At 58.4% G+C, this 13,463-nt stretch overlaps 2 non-coding genes across 2 annotated transcripts; one reads left to right on the top strand and one right to left on the bottom strand.

Moving 5' to 3' along the window:
* Positions 1-2,036: 2,036 nt before the first annotated feature.
* Positions 2,037-2,108, bottom strand: TRNAD-GUC. Its single transcript has one exon. It is a non-coding gene; the product is annotated as a tRNA-Asp (tRNA).
* Positions 2,109-6,430: 4,322 nt separating this feature from the next.
* TRNAQ-UUG lies at positions 6,431-6,503 on the top strand. The gene has a single exon. It is a non-coding gene; the product is annotated as a tRNA-Gln (tRNA).
* The last annotated feature ends 6,960 nt before the right edge of the window (positions 6,504-13,463 follow it).

The following is a 13,463-nucleotide window of genomic DNA, read 5'->3' on the forward strand; positions in this document are numbered from 1 at the left end:
GCAGCTTCCCTGGCACGAAGATCCTTCCCTTCAACGCGCACTGGACGGACATTCGAAACACAGCCCTTTCCAGGAGGGAATGCGCCGCTTTTGGACCCTGGCACCCAGCAAGAAGTCCTGGGACTCTTTTTCTGACCGATGGACCCCACTGACTTGCTTTTACCAAAAGCAGAAACTGAGGACCGGCTGATGGCTCTCTTTGCAAACGGACGCCATCAGACTGAGCCACGAGGCGTGCTGCAGGATAGCCCCTCCCCACCAAAAAGCAATGCCGTGACCCGGATTCGAACCGAGGTTGCTGCGGCCACGGCGCAGAGTACTAACCACTATACGATCACGGCCAGGCGCTGGAGATGCAGGCTAGCAGCCCAGCGGAAAATGCTCAGCTCTGCGCTCTCGGGGCAGCCACCTACCTCGCCGGCGGCCACAGGTCTTTCTCAAGTCTCCCCATTACAGTCACAGGTCAAATGCTGAGCAAAGGAAAAAAGACAGGAAGCCAATCCCATGCCTGTCCCTTTTTCTGTCTTCCTCCACCCCTGGACCAAGTGCCTCCCCGTTTGTCTGGGCCATTGTCCTCATGGCCCTGGCCAGCCTATTTCCCTTTGCCGCTCTGAAACGTGCCCCCACGTGCAGGCCCCGGGGGAGGCTTTGGCTAGGGCGAGCGTGTCCTTGCGAGGTAATTGTCTCTCTGGAGGTGAAAGTCATCAGTGCGGGGTGCGAAGGGAAGTGGCCGTCGAAGGAGAATGCAAGGCATGTGGCGGGCAGGCCAGGGATTTCTTTGTCCCCCCTTCAAAAGGGGTCACCCTCCCCATCAGGGAATCAAACCCTGGTCTCCCGCGTGACAGGCAGGGATACTCACCACTATACTAACGAGGAAAGGGGCACGGTGACTGGCCCCAGCTCCCACATACCAGCTATGGTCAGCGTACACCTACACCGTCGCATGGGCCCCAGCAGGCAACAACACCCCTCGCCCTCTTCTGCTTCCCAAAGGCTTTGGCCGCAGCAACAGCCCTGGCCCTCCTCACCTGCCCTTGCCCAGCAGGACGCCTTTTCGGGCCTACACAGCTCCTCACACAACACCCGCCTGGGACCTTGCCCTCCCCTACCAGCTCAGCAGCACCTTTTTTCCTCTCAAAACCTCCTCTTGCCACCCTCCCCCTTCCACACTTCACACTCACCTCATCACAAACTCACCCACGGCCCCATTGGCTTCTCAAGCGCCTCTGGAGGGACGCAGCTTCCCAGGCACGCAGATACTTCCCTTCAACGCGCACTGGACGGACATTCGAAACACAGCCCTTTCCAGGAGGGAATGCGCTGCTTTTGGACCCTGGCGCCCAGCAAGAAGTCCTGGGACTCTTTTTCTGACCGATGGACCCCACTGACTTGCCTTTACCAAGCAGAAACTGAGGACCGGCTGATGGCTCTCTTTGCAAACGGACGCCATCAGACTGAGCCACGAGGCGTGCTGCAGGATAGCCCCTCCCCACCAAAAAGCAATGCCGTGACCTGGATTTGAACCGAGGTTGCTGCGGCCACGGTGCAGAGTACTAACTACTATACGATCACGGCCAGGCGCTGGGGGCGCAGGCAACAGCACAGCGGAAAATGCTCAGCTCTGTGCTCTCGGGGCGGCCACCTACCTCGCCGGCGGCCACAGGTCTTTCTCAAGTCTCCCCATTACAGTCACAGGTCAAATGCTGAGCAAAGGAAAAAAGAGAGGAAGCCAATCCCATGCCTGTCCCTTTTTCTGTCTTCCTCCACCCCTGGACCAAGTCCCTCCCCGTTTGTCTGGGCCATTGTCCTCATGGCCCTGGCCGCCTATTTCCCTTTGCCGCTCTGAAACGTGCCCCCACGTGCAGGCCCCGGGGGAGGCTTTGGCTAGGGCGAGCGTGTCCTTGCGAGGTAACTGTCTCTCTGGAGGTGAAAGTCATCAGTGCGGGGTGCGAAGGGAAGTGGCCGTCGAAGGAGAATGCAAGGCATGTGGCGGGCAGGCCAGGGATTTCTTTGTCCCCCCTTCAAAAGGGGTCACCCTCCCTGTCGGGGAATCGAACCCCGGTCTCCCGCATGACAGGCGGGGATACTCACCACTATACTAACGAGGAAAGGGGCACAGTGAGTGACCCCAGCTCCCACAGACCAGCTATGGTCAGCGTACACCTACACCGTCGCATGGGCCCCAGCAGGCAACAACACCCCTGACCCTCTTCTGCTTCCCAAAGGCTTTGGCCGCAGCAACAGCCCTGGGAAAAGCCTTGGCCCTCCTCACCTGCCCTTGCCCAGCAGGACGCCTTTTTGGGCCTACACAGCTCCTCACACAACACCCGCCTGGGACCTTGCCCTCCCCTACCAGCTCAGCAGCACCTTTTTTCCTCTCAAAACCTCCTCTTGCCACCCTCCCCCTTCCACACTTCACACTCACCTCATCACAAACTCACCCACGGCCCCTTTGGCTTCTCAAGCGCCTCTGGAGGGACGCAGCTTCCCTGGCACACAGATCCGGCTGATGGCTCCCAAGTGTGCAAGTCCGTCCCCGCAGAGCTGCCCCATAGGGTGACATTGAAGTAACTGTGGAAAACGGGACGGGGGTGGGGGGCAATAGGCTCCTGTATAAGAAAAAGTCCAGCCAAACCGGCCTGTCCCTTTAAACATGGGACATCTGGTCACCCTGAGCATCCCCGCACTCCTGCTCCCCGGTTGGTGCGTTTGTAACCTGGGGGCTGAAGCTGACGCGAGAAAGGGAAGGGAGCGAGCTCGGAGCTCTCCGGCGCCACCTGCTGGGAGCAGAGGGCAATGACTGAGCGACGTCCAGCCTAATTTAAATATCACCTGGTTCTCTGCCGGGTGGCTCCCCTGGAGAGCTGGGGCGTGGCCTGAGCGTGGCAGCACCTTATTTGCATAAATTAAAAGCAGCAGTTTTGGGCCATTGGGGTAAAATAGGAGTAAGTTTTGGGGTTGGGCCCCACATGTTTAGTGCAGGCTGTGGGGAGCCGGGCTGAGCAGAGCCTGCCCCGACGGGGAGTGTGGTCACCCTGAGCTGGGAGCGTGTGGCCAGACATGGGGCGGGGGGGGCGGGGGGGCGTTGTCGCTCTTTCTTTTTTGGGGTCTGGGTGGGGTTCTTGTTACCTAATGAAGAGCAGTGGTGGGGGAGGGGAATTGAGACTCTGCTTTGGGGGTTGCTGTGGGGTTTTACACAAGCCCCCTGGTGCTGGCTGCTGCTGTGGGGCATAGGACAGGTGGGGGCGGGGCTGTCCTTGGGATCAGGGGCGTTTCCTGGTTGGCTGGTGCTGGCCTGCCTAGTATTTTCTTACAGCTGATCTCCCATTGGCCCTGGCGTGGGGCGTGTCTCTGAAAGCTGATCTCCCATTGGCCCTCGCGCAGGGCGGGTGTCTGAAAGCTGGTCTCCCATTGGGCCCTCCCCTACTGACGTTTCTGACAGGCCCATCTCCCATTGGTGACGTTGTCTGACAGCGATGCGGGGCGGGGCCGCCAGGGCCTTGTGCGCTCAGAGCTCAGCGCCGCCCCCCGCGAGAAGCGGCGCGAGGCCGCGCGTGGCGGGTCCCGCTGCCGGGCGGAGGGACCGAGACCGCAGCCGCGGCGCCGCCTCCCGCCTGGCGCGAAGCCGCAGCACCGGGGGGTCACAGGGCGCGAGGCGCTTCCGCGCGCGGCTGTTTCCTGCCGGTCGCGGGGTGACGGGTCCTGCCCGGGCGGCCGCGGGGTCCCGATGGCAGCGGGGCTCTGGCGTCCGCCCGCCCGCGGCGGCTGGGAGCTGCGGGGCCACCTGCACTGGCCGGGGCTGCGGCTCCTCCTCACCCCGTTGACTGGGAGCTCCGGGCTCCGCCTGCGGTGTCTGAGCGCCGGGGGCTCCTCTCCTGCCCGGGGCGGCCGGGAGCTCCCGGGGCTGCGGCTCCTCCTCCCCCCCCCCCCCGGTGACTGGGAGCTCCGGGCTCTGCCTGCGGTGTCTGAGCGCCGGGGGCTCCTCTCCTGCCCGGGGCGGCCGGGGGGGCCCGGGGCGGCTCCTCCTCACCCCGCCCGGTGACTGGGAGCTCCGGGCTCTGCCTGCGGTGTCTGAGCGCCGGGGCTCCTCTCCTGCCCGGGCGGCCGGGAGCTCCCGGGCTGCGGCTTCTCCTCACCCCGGTGACTGGGAGCTCCGGGCTCCGCCTGCGGTGTCTGAGCGCCGGGGCTCCTCTCCTGCCCGGGCGGCCGGGAGCTCCCGGGCTGCGGCTCCTCCTCACCCCCGGTGACTGGGAGCTCCGGGCTCGGCCTGCGGTGTCTGAGCGCCGGGGCTCCTCTCCTGCCCGGGCGGCCGGGAGCTCCGGGCTGCGGCTCCTCCTCACCCCCGGTGACTGGGAGCTCCGGGCTCGGCCTGCGGTGTCTGAGCGCCGGGGCTCCTCTCCTGCCCGGGCGGCCGGGAGCTCCCGGGCTGCGGCTCCTCCTCACCCCAGTGACTGGGAGCTCCGGCTCTGCCTGCGGTGTCTGAGCGCCGGGGCTCCTCTCCTGCCCGGGCGGCCGGGAGCTCCCGGGCTGCGGCTTTCCTCACCCCGGTGACGGGAGCTCCGGCTCTGCCTGCGGTGTCTGAGCGCCGGGGCTCCTCCTGCCCGGGCGGCCGGGAGCTCCCGGGCTGCGGCTTCTCCTCACCCCGGTGACTGGGAGCTCCGGGCTCCGCCTGCGGTGTCTGAGCGCCGGGGGCTCCTCTCCTGCCCGGGGCGGCCGGGAGCTGCGGGGCCACCTGCACTGGCCGGGGCTGCGGCTCCTCACCCCGCCCGGTGACTGGGAGCTCGGGCTCCGCCTGCGGTGTCTGAGCGCCGGGGCTCCTCTCCTGCCCGGGCGGCCGGGAGCTCCCGGGGCTGCGGCTTCTCCTCACCCCCCCCCCCGTGACTGGGAGCTCGGGCTCGGCCTGCGGTGTCTGAGCGCCAGGGGCTCCTCTCCTGCCCGGGCGGCCGGGAGCTCCGGGCTGCGGCTTCTCCTCACCCCGGTGACCGGGAGCTCCCGGCTCTGCCTGCGGTGTCTGAGCGCCGGGGGCTCCTCTCCTGCCCGGGGCGGCCGGGAGCTCCCGGGGCTGCGGTGCTGCAGGGTCTGTGAGCAATGACGTGGGGCTGCGGGGTCCTCCCGCCATCAAGGCCTGTTGGGAAATCCTGGGTCCATCCACAGCGGCTGGGAGCTCTGGGGTCACTCGTAGGAGCTGCAGGGTCCATACGCAGTGGGGTGGGGCTGGGGGGGCTCCCCGGCCACCCATGGCTGCTGGGAGCTCCAGGGTCTGCCTGTGGGAGCTGTGGGGAGTTGCGGGGTTTGGGGTGGAGGAGGGGGCTCCAGGCTGCAGGGTGGGGCTGAGGGATTCAGAGTACAGGAGGGGGCTGTGGGTTGAGACAGGGGTTGGGGTCCAGGACGGGGTGTTGGCTCGGGGGGGGGGGCAGGGATGAGGGGTTCCAGGTGTGGGAGGAAGCTCTGGGCTGGGGCAGGGGTAAGGGCTCTGGGGTGCAAGAGGGGGCTCTGGGTTTGGGGGGGTTCAGGGCTGGGGCAGGGGGTTGGGGTGCAGACTTACCTAGGGCGGCTCCTGGTCAGCGGTGCAGCAGGGGGGACCTACTGGCCTCTTCCAGGGCACAGTGCGGTGCCCTAGGACACGTAGGGACCAGCCTGCCTGAGCCCCGCAGCACCGCTGACCGGACTTATAACCCAGTCACCCCACTGGGAGCTCCAGGGTCCCCCTGTCACATGTGGTACCTGGGAGCTCTGGGATCCACTCACAGTAGCTGGGAGCTGTGGGGTCCATCCGTGGTGGCATGGGCCTGTGAGAGCCCCTTCCGATACTGGTGCCTGATAGCTGTGAGGCCCCCACCGGCCGACAGCTCCAGTCTTCCTGCCCCAGGGCTGAGGCGGAAAATGTCACTGAGATCTCTGAAAGTCACAGATTCTGTGACCCCCTTTATATAATCTTAGCCTTAATCGTTGTTGACTGTCTCTCTCAATCTAGTGGTCTGTTCTAGGGCAGATGGGACAGGGAAGACAGAAGCTCACCCCCCAGCACAGGTTTGGGCAGAAATGGCTCTTGGGCTATTTGCTGTGCATGCAGAGGACTTGTCCAGGCCGGTGCAGCAGCTCAGCCAGATGAGGAGCTGGAAGAAGGAGACCTGAGCAGCCTGGAGATCCCACTTTTTCTCCACAGCCACTGCCTGTCAGCAGGATTCCTCCTCCTCCTCAGTGAGACCAAATCTAAGCACCTAGACAGCCGGTCCGTCCGCTGCCCCCCAATCCCTCATGCCTGAGCCTCCCTGCCAAAGTCCTGCACCTGGCTCCAGAGAATTGTCTCACATCTCGCTGGGAACTCGACTTCTTGTGCCCAGAGAGTCTCGGCCCCATTCAGTAGAGGACCTGAGAAACACAGTGTCGGCCTTTTCCAAATAAGTGCTTGGAAAGGTTTTGTTCCTGTGACCACGTGGCCTAATGGATAAGGCATCTGACTTTGGATCAGGAGATTAAGGGTTCGAGTCCCTTGGTGGTTGTGCAATTTTACCTTTGTGCTGCAAGTCCTGCTCCCTTCAGGGCTGGAACCTCTTCTTGGCCGCTCAGGCCAATGCTCTGGCTTCAGCTAGAGCCCCGGGAAGGAGTTGGGGGTTGGGTGTCACAAAGGCTGGGGCATGAGCCCCAGGTGCTTCCAGTCTCGCCTTTGCCCTTCCTGACTTGCCAAAGAAAATGGGTGGCTGCCCGGGCTAGCGTGTGCGCCTGTCCCTGTGCTGGAGGGGGGTTGCTACATAGCGTCTTTGGAGCCTGGGTCTTTCTCTGCTTCTCGCCAGCTGGGGAAAAGCCTCCTGGGGTAAAATCTCCTGCCCCACTGCCAAAGTGAGCACAGAGCGTGGGAACAGTCAGAGGCCCCACCAGGGGGGCTGGCCCTGCTTTCCTACCGTCTTCTGATGCTGGCCACAGAGCAACAGCAGCCGCCCCGCATGCTCCTCTGCGGGTGGCCTTCAGTGGGTGTTTGGCAAGGCAGGGAGCAGGCTGGCTGAGTGTTTTTGTGCCCATCTGAAGGCCACACATAGGCATGGTCCTGCCCTCCTCTAGCCCTGACCTCAGTTGCTCTGTGGCTTTTAAGCCTTCCCTTGGAGCTGTCAGCACCAGCCGCCTCTGCTCCAGGTGCCCAGAGGAGGAGAGGTGCTGGGCTCCAGCCTGGGAAGCCTGGCCCTGGCACTGCTTCCTTTAAATGCCATGTGGGCAAGAGGAAGAGCTGCAGCTACAGGGACCAAAGTTGTGGGCATCAGGTGAAGCAGAAAGAAACCCAACCGTCAGGTCAACCCGCAGGAATCTCTAGCCAGATGGTTAAGTTCTAGGACCCCACCCTCTAGCGGCCCAGCTGGACCAGAGACCCATTGCCAGTGGGCACCAGTGACCCAGGAGGAGGAGAAACAAAACCTCACTCTAGTTCGGCCAGGGAGAGGGTAACCGAGCACATTGGGCTCCAAGGCTTTACAGCAAACCAACATACCTGGCAGAGGTCCCACTGAGATTTGAACTCAGATTCCAGGATTCAGAGTCCTGAGTGCTGCCCATTACACCCTGGGACCTGCTGCTGTTTTGTTTTCTAGACCCCTGTGACTCTCAGCTGGCTGGTTTCCACTCTGCACTTATTGCTTCCCACCAGCGGCTTCCTCTCGCAGGACTCTCTCTCCTCCTCCAGCGACTGTGGGCCTGCACGGCTGGATCCGCGGGTCCTGCCCTGAGTCCCCGCATCCCCCTGCTTGATCTCCATTCCCTGCAGGCTGCAAAAATGTCAGGGGAGGCCGCCCCTCCCTTCACTCCGTGCTCCCGCTCATATCAGCCAACTGCAGCCTCATCTCCCGGAACTCGGGCAGCTGTCGCTTGATCCTGTTCTACAGTCACACGCTGACTGGCTCCCCTGCCTGGATGCTCTTGTGGAAATCCCACAGGCGACACTGCAGGACTTGGCACTGTTGGTTTCTTTAATGTTGTGGTGTTTGCACGACTGCCAGAACAAAGCTGCGAACTCCTCCCTCACCGACTCCCACCAATCCCCCTGGTTGCCATAGAACCCTCTGATGCTTTCCTGTTCTGCCAACACCGCCAGGCCTTGCCCCCCTGCTCCTTTATCTTGCAAGCTCTGGATGTTCAGCTTCCAATATCCTCTGCCCTGGGTCAGGGACAGGGGCGGCACCAGGCACCAGCGCAGCAAGCGGCGGGGGGGGGGGGTGGCCTGCTGGTCGCTGTGAGGGTGGCAGTCGGGCTGCCTGCAGGAGGTCCCCTGGTGATGCGGATTAGGTGGCATGCCTGCGGGAGCTCTGCCAGTGCCCCGGCTGCAGCAGCAATTCGGTGGTGGTTACGCCGAAGGCACAGGATCGGCAGACCTGCCACAGGCATGCCGCCGAATCCGCCTTACCAGAGGACCTCCGGCAGGCATGCCACCGAATCCGCCTTACCAGAAGACCTCTGGCAGGTGTTGGGATAGATCTGTATTACATTATACACTAATGTTAGATGCGTAGAAAGTGTGACTAGAAAGGAGCAGTGTGACGGTGCTGCCTGTGGGAGCCAGCTGAGGTCACTCAATCAGGGTGAACTGCAAACAAAATGGGGCAGACAAACCCCAAACATTGGTGGTTATTCCAGTACTTAGATTTACCAACCAGCACAACACAGCTTCTGTAGCACCTCACTGGTTACTCAGAAGTCCAAACAACGCAGTTCCCAGCCTCCGGCCTCCGTCCAGACACACACATCAGATATGATGATGATTCCTGAAAATCTGATCTCATCATATAAAAGAAAAGGTTCTTCCAATCCCAAAGGATCAGCCACATACCCAGGTCCAATTATAACTTAGATCTTACCCAAAATACACGCTACAGCCAATTCTTATTAACTAAGCTAAAATTTATTAAAAAAGAAAAGAGAGAGAGTGTTGGTTAAAAGATCAATATACAGACAGACTTGAATTCAATTCTCGAGGTTCAGATGCATAGCACAGATGAGCTTGTAGTTGCCAAAAGTCCTTTTAGAAATAGTCCATAGATTATAGTCCAATGTCCATATTCAGGGTGACTCCAGTCAGTGACTCGGGATCTCAATCCTTATGGCTTAAGGTTTCCGTCTCTTGAAACCCAAAGCAGATCTGAGATGAAGCAGGATCATGTCCCAGGCTTCTTATATAGTTCCAGCAGCCTTTCAGCCTGAGAAAACTATAGGTTTAACTCCTTCTCCCAAACATCCTGGCAATTAGCACAGGGTAATTTACCCATTAAACAGTTCAGATACAGGTTAGTACAACCTTCAAAGAGACACAGAGACAATAATGCTATTTCACTCAAGTATCATAAATACTAATATTCCTTTTTTGATCTTTGAATTAAAACTACAGCAATAGACAAGACTTGTTTGCTGACATCACAAGCCCTGAGCAAACATCTCCCCTTCTACCTCTAACAATGCCGACTTGCATTTCAAAGCTCTGTTCATTTACAGATCTTCCTAACCAGTCCTTAAGGTTCACCCATGGGTCAGGTCAGTGGGTGAGGTGAGTTAATTAACTCTTTCTGGCCCTGTCACCTTTAAATGAAATATTATATTACATTCATAACGTCACAGGAGGTCAGGAATGGGATGGCAGGGGCTGCGGGTCGGGAGTGAGGGGCACCAGCAGAGCTGGAGGGAGCGCAGGGGGCTGCGGGTCGGGAGTGAGGGGCACCGGCAGAGCTGTAAGTCTGGAGGTCAGGACTGGGATAGCAGGGGCTGCGGGTCGGGAGTGAGGGGCACCAGCAGAGCTGTGAGTCTGGAGGTCAGGACTGGAATGGCAGGGGCTGTGGGTCGGGAGTGAGGGGCACCAGCAGAGCTGTGAGTCTGGAGGTCAGGACTGGGATGGCAGGGGCTGCGGGTTGGGAGTGAGGGGCACCAGCAGTGCTGTGAGTCTGCAGGTCAGGACTGGAATGGCAGGGGCTGCGGGTCGGGAGTGAGGGGCACCGTCAGAGCTGGAGGGAGCGCAGGGGGCTGCGGGTCGGGAGTGAGGGGCACCAACAGAGCTGTGAGTCTGGAGGTCAGGACTGGGATGGCAGGGGCTGCGGGTCGGGAGTGAGGGGCACCAGCAGAGCTGTGAGTCTGGAGGTCAGGACTGGGATGGCAGGGGCTGCGGGTCGGGAGTGAGGGGCACCAGCAGAGCTGTGAGTCTGGAGGTCAGGACTGGGATGGCAGGGGCTGCGGGTCGGGAGTGAGGGGCACCGTCAGAGCTGGAGGGAGCGCAGGGGGCTGCGGGTTGGGAGTGAGGGGCACCAGCAGAGCTGTGAGTCTGGAGGTCAGGACTGGGATAGCAGGGGCTGCGGGTCGGGAGTGAGGAGCACCAGCAGAGCTGTGAATCTGGAGGTCAGGACTGGGATGGCAGGGGCTGCGGGTCGGGAGTGAGGGGCACCAGCAGAGCTGTGAGTCTGGAGGTCAGGACTGGAATGGCAGGGGCTGCGGGTCGGGAGTGAGGGGCACCGTCAGTGCTGGAGGGAGCGCAGGGGGCTGCGGGTCGGGAGTGAGGGGCACCATCAGAGCTGTGAGTCTGGAGGTCAGGACTGGGATGGCAGGGGCTGCGGGTCGGGAGTGAGGGGTGTCACGGAGTCCCCGGGCGATGCTCTGGAACTGCTCCCCACAAAGTCAGGCAGGACTCTAGGGAGCCTCCTTTCCCTTGGAGCAGACTGGCTCCAGGGCAAGAAGCTCACACGCCTTCACCTCCTGGGTCTCTCCTTGGAGCATTCAGCATCCTCTGCCCCTCCGTGCACTTCCCACAGCGAGTCCGCCCAGGTGGGGTCCTGGGGAAGCCACAGGGTCCTGCCCCCCCACTGCGCAGTCAGACGTGACTCTCAGCCAGCCAGTAACACAGAGGTTTATTTAGATGACAGGAACACAGTCCAAAACAGGTCTTGCCGGTACAGACAACAGGACCCCCTTTAGTTAGGTCCATCTGGGGTCCCAGGGAGGCCACAGCCCCGTTGGGAGGCCCGAGCCCCATGGGGGCTCCCCTCCATTTCCCAGCCAGCTTCCAAAACTGCCAACCCGCCTCCAGCCCCTCCTCTCTGGGCTCTGTCTACTTCCCAGGCCAGGAGGTCACCTGACCTCTTTGTTCTCCCACATCTTTAGCATCCCCTTGCAGGGGGGAAGGGCCTGGCCATTAGTTGCCATGGAGACTTCGTCACATGACCCAGTCTAGACGAAGTGAGGCAGAGTTTGGGCCAACATCAGTTTGGAACAGCCCGACTTAGCCCGGCAGTTTTCTCAAAGTATCTGCTGTTGTAAACTGCATGTCGTGTGGACGTGCGAACCCCAAAGGTATCAAACATGAAAGACACATAAGGCCAGTTACGGGGAGGTTTCCATGGCCAGGCCTGAGGGTTAAGCAGCTGGGCTCTAACAGCTGCCTCCTCAAAAGGAAAAGGGGCCTCAGCACCCATAAAAATAACTGGTTGCAAAAATCAATCATCCTGCATCCATCACCGCTTTAAATTCTGACCTCTCCTGCCCGATGTGTCTTTGTTTAGCAAACAAGTGAACTGGGGAACTCTGTGGCTGTTACCCTCTAACTCAGGAGAAGGTTACACATCTTGACTCAAGCAATATTCCTCTTGAAAAAAAATTATTTTAAAGTTTATCAAAATAAATTCCATTTGAAATAGAAATAATTACAATCTACGCTGGGGCTCTATTTTCATACATGCTATTTCTCTCCCATGTTCCCCCACTCTAATTCCTTTGGAGTGAGGTTTTACTTTTAAAGATTAGCCACCATTTCCGATATAGTAGGAGGGGCAGGGAGAGAACTAGAAGAAAACCTGAATTATATTGTAACACTGAAAGTTATCACATAATCAGCCTCTTACTTTACACTAATTAACTTCATGTTTAATTTCATTAACAACTTATTCAAAGATTACAAAATATAAACCTATAGGGCAGTTTTCTCTTAATTCCCATTTCCACCCAGTGAGCTTTGTGTGAAATCACATTCTACAATAACCTAGGAGCCTTCCATTTCTGTGAGTTCATTTCCTCCTGGGTCTTCTCCCAAAAGTGTGTGTGGAAGAGCTCTCATGCTAGTGGGTAGGTTGCATCATGAGAAAACCACCTGTGCTCTATTTCCACACTTTCTAATCTTTCAAAGTAGCAGGAGGTGGAGAAGTGATACAAATGCTTAAGACCTAATAGCAAAACTAAGAGACAAAACCACGGAGTCAGGACTCAGCATTCATGTATCCTGCGGTCTGAACTTGGAATCTGATACATTCCCTCATTGGCTACCATCATTTGCCCAGCATGGAACTGCTTCTTGTCCAGCAAGTCAGCCAGACTGGGACCCATAGGCATGGAATGGCTCGGAAGGAATCAGCTGTTTCTCTCTGTGCTTTATGAAACTTTGGATCCAAATGGTAAAAGACAGTTGTTCCCAATTTAATCATGGCGTCCTTTACGAGTGGGACCAATGCCACTTAACTAGGGAGCAGGGTTCTAAAAATAGTTTACCTGGGCCACAGGTCACCATAGCTTCCATCTCTAGGGTGAAAATCAAAATCTGCAGTTTCTCCCTGAGTTCTTGTCGAATCTTTGACCTTTCTTGGAGTAATTTTACACGTCTCTGGTGTAGAATTCTTCACCAACCACACAACATATCAATAGCGATAGTGAGGCACAACTCTCCCAAATATGCCCTTTCATTTCTTTAATCTGGTGGCACAGATTTAAATTAGGGACTAAATTCAGGTGCGGCTTAGAATCCTTGTAAAACACCAAATGTCAGGTCTCTATTGAAAACAGGTCTCTTTCTGCAGCTATATCACATTCAACACGGATTTCATTTTCTGCATATTTGCAGCATCTCCCAGGGGTGAGCAGAACAGAAACATCACTTCCATTTTCCCCATCCCTACCTAGATAGGAATTGCATTTCCCAAATAATAGGCAACACGCACCTGATTAGGAAGGCGATATCTTCAGGAGTCACCTCCTGCAGGGCCTGGGCCACAACTGCTTTGGAAGCCCAATGCAGGCGTATCGTGCTTAGTTCCAAGCCATTTGCTAGGGACTCGTTTTCCCAGCCCTTTAGAAAAAATACTGACCTAACCAATTGAACAACAGGGAGATTGGGACAGTGATGGGGAATAAAGAACAGGGAGCTGCAAAAGGCAGAAGCAGGCAACTCATCTAGGGGAGCTGAGAGACCACAGTGAACATGGTGCAAAGGTCGCTCTGTGGGAATTCGCAATTGTGATTTTTTAAAAAACAATCTTTGTCCAGCCGGAATCAAGGTATTTCTTACAATTCTCTCATATGTGGATTTTCTTATGTCTAACAAGGTGTGAGCTCCGATTGAAGCTTTTCCCGCACTCAGAGCACGTGTAGGACGTCTCTCCACTGTGGATTCTCTGATGAGAGATGAGCTATAACTGAAGCGTTCCCCACACTCAGAGCATGTGTAGGGCACCTACCCG

This window comes from Mauremys reevesii, linkage group 12 (genome assembly GCF_016161935.1).
Source record: "Mauremys reevesii isolate NIE-2019 linkage group 12, ASM1616193v1, whole genome shotgun sequence".
Classification (NCBI taxonomy): domain Eukaryota; kingdom Metazoa; phylum Chordata; order Testudines; family Geoemydidae; genus Mauremys; species Mauremys reevesii.